Source organism: Taudactylus pleione, unplaced genomic scaffold, assembly GCF_031769625.1.
Source record: "Taudactylus pleione unplaced genomic scaffold, aTauple2 ptg000746l, whole genome shotgun sequence".
NCBI classification, from domain to species: domain Eukaryota; kingdom Metazoa; phylum Chordata; class Amphibia; order Anura; family Myobatrachidae; genus Taudactylus; species Taudactylus pleione.
Genome location: NW_028285148.1, coordinates 1,273,802 through 1,277,089, shown reverse-complemented (window position 1 = coordinate 1,277,089; position 3,288 = coordinate 1,273,802). Strand labels below are relative to the sequence as shown.

General features: G+C 46.2%; 1 pseudogene; it reads right to left on the bottom strand.

The window, feature by feature from the left end:
• Positions 1–1,235: 1,235 nt before the first annotated feature.
• On the bottom strand, positions 1,236–3,065 carry LOC148477118 (uncharacterized; annotated as a pseudogene).
• Between the last annotated feature and the right edge of the window lie 223 nt (positions 3,066–3,288).

Genomic DNA, 3,288 nt, shown 5'->3' with positions numbered 1-3,288 from the left:
ATAAAGACACTGAGACGTGGATTTGGCAGATAACTTGATGGCGATTTATTGGAGAAATTAATATTATTTATTAATTCTTAAATTAATTAAGGATGTATGGTGGCAAAGAAAGGACGGCCAGAAATCAGCCAGATCTGCTATGCCCACACACAAACAACAAAAGACATAGCAGGCGTAGATCGCCCAGAGTGCATACACATAACCATGTAAACCATGTCAAACACAAAAGGTAACGCTCACCCTCTAACTTGACTACCCACCCGTTTAGGTGATGATACTGCCCCCCGTTAGGTTGGTACAGCCAACTACCAGTCAACGAAGGGAGCGCCCTTAAATCATAATTGCACCTGGACTGGTGAACTGCCGTTCTTTCCCGCCACTACATAATTAACTACAACAACCTGCCAATAATTGCAAAGGGAAGGGAGGGTGGGCAATCTGGAACCAAGAGGCTTTGGCCCTCACTTCTAGCCCCTTATATAATGTCTCTATTGAAAACCCGCCCCTGCTAACGATAGGCTAACTCTAAACAGTAATTTGCATACATGCCGGCCCCCATCCTAGAGGTTTAACACACCTCTTTTCTTATGCAATCTTTCGGTTTCACTAAACCTTCTATCGGATGAGGTGTTGTCATGTGTGCAAACCACTTATCATACTAACATAAAATAAAGACACTGAGACGTGGATTTGGCAGATAACTTGATGGCGATTTATTGGAGAAATTAATATTATTTATTAATTCTTAAATTAATTAAGGATGTATGGTGGCAAAGAAAGGACGGCCAGAAATCAGCCAGATCTGCTATGCCCACACACAAACAACAAAAGACATAGCAGGCGTAGATCGCCCAGAGTGCATACACATAACCATGTAAACCATGTCAAACACAAAAGGTAACGCTCACCCTCCAACTTGACTACCCACCCGTTTAGGTGATGATACTGCCCCCCGTTAGGTTGGTACAGCCAACTACCAGTCAACGAAGGGAACGCCCTTAACTCATAATTGCACCTGGACTGGTGAACTGCCGTTCTTTCCCGCCACAGCAAGGTTCTGCTTAGAAGAACCGCCGCACCGCCACCATACCAAGGACTACCCCAATAACGCCAACACCCTAAAAAGATCCACAAGAAATAATGACACTCCTTCTTCTGTCAAATGAACTCCATCAGCCCTATATAAATGACTAAAACGAAATTGAATGCCCTTATGGTAAATGACATGGCCATCATTGGCCATCACAAATTTGGCTACTGCAAAGTTAAGCTTCTTCCTAGCCTCATCTATAGCGGGAAAACTCCTAACCCCACGCCAGACCTGTCGAGGCACAATGCAAGACCAAAGTAATGTACACGAGGGCCAGGCCGATAGCACCCTCGCCAAATCGTTAATTATATCAAGTCGCAATGCTAAAGAGGACTTCTGTCCTAAGTCGTTGCCTCCTAAATGGGTCACCAAAATACGTGGCCTGCCAAAATTTTTTGCGTACTCTAACAGTCTAGGACAAAAGGAATGCCATCTCATACCCCTGAAACCTATCCAACGGATCCTAGCAGAATGTTCACAAAGTGGAGCATGATCTGAACTCATAAAGCTAGCGGCCCAGAAAATATAAGAATGGCCTATAACCCAAATGTCCTCCGTGTCAAAGAGCAAACCTAAAAATGGAGAAAAGCAGTAAATACCAAATTAGTAGTTGTAATAAAACAATAAAATTTTATGGTGTATTAGTGGGATCTGAAAGAACAATAAGTGAGTATCTGCCAAAAGAAAAAGTTTCTATTGGTTGCCAGCTTTACTATTTAAAGTGGCTAGGACAAACAAAAAGACACAAAGGGGAAGAATGGGTGGGGGGAAATTGGGAAAAAACATGTGAACTCGGCAAGAGGTAAAATAAAAACCTGCTGAGGGATGGACTATGACCTAATTAAATGTTTTGAAATTAGCCGAATTGAATCCGTCAGATCAGGCAAAAATTGTAAAATCCCTCAAGACTCCCATTGCCAGCAATGGCGAGTAGCTAATCCCGAGTAGGGTAGACAGGGGTAACAGACGAGACAAGACGAGACGGAACTTGAGACAAAAACAAGAAAACCAGGCAAGCAATAAAACATAACATTGAAAATATTACATTGCCCTATGGTTCCAAACAATCTTAATGAGTAGGTCGGATGTAACTTTTATAACTATCCGATTTCCAACGTCCCAGTGACTTAATTTCCGACGGTGAGAAACCCGCAGCAGCTGCCGAAGTTGCGGCGCCGATCCTAAATGAGTGCGTACCAAAATCCTGAGGTGAGAGGCCTAAACCCGATACACACCGCTTCAGAAACCAACCAAACTGGTATTTGGTAAGCGGAGTCCTGTTCAAGTGCATAAGCCATGAACCAGGTACATCCGGCCGTAACAATGCGTAACGCATCGCTAACGCCACAGGGCAGATCCGTTCGTCCTTAGACGGACTCAACGAGAACCACCTACCCCTACCAGTCTGGTCGGTCTTTGACCGCCGTATCCTACAAAGCAAAGCTCGATGAGTGACCGAGATATCCGAGCAGAGCATGGTGGCATCAACCCGTTTGGAAGATGCCACCAACTCCGATACGCGCAATGCGCCGTGAAAAGCCACCGAAAACGCCAGTTGGATCAGGATCGCCTCGTACTCGGTAAACGCCACTTCGGGGACTGCCCCAGCACTGCCGGAAGCAAATGGGCGTCCACAGGTTTCCTACGGTCAGCAACTGGCCGAGAGACCCGCGCCCAACCCCTTAAAGCCTTCGCAATCAGAAAGCTTTTAGTAACGTCAGGTTGTCCCTTTAATTTAACATAAAATGCAATGCCTGCCAAGGAGCGCGCCACAGAAGCCCTGGATCTACCCCCCAAACGGAGACTCCAAATAAAAGAAAGCATCGCACGATGCTGACCCTTACCTGCCTGCCTGCTGCTACGGGAATAGTCTTCCCATTCATGCCAAGCCTGACGATAAGCCCGCAAAGTGGAGGGAGCTAGAGACTGCTCTGCTAAGCCCTCCATGCCAGCTCGATCACCTGTCAAACATAAGAGGGGCAAAGCACAGCATCAACGTCAGCACCAGGGGCCAAAGATCGGAATCTAGCCCACTGAAAACGTGATAACGCATCAGCTATCCCATTCTCTACCCCCGGCACGTGTCTTGCTTTAAACATGATGTTAAAACGCAAACATGTCAGCACCAGCTGCGCAAGCAAACGCAAAACCAGCAGGGAAGACGCGCGTTGACGATTAATCGCGTGCACCACGCCCAG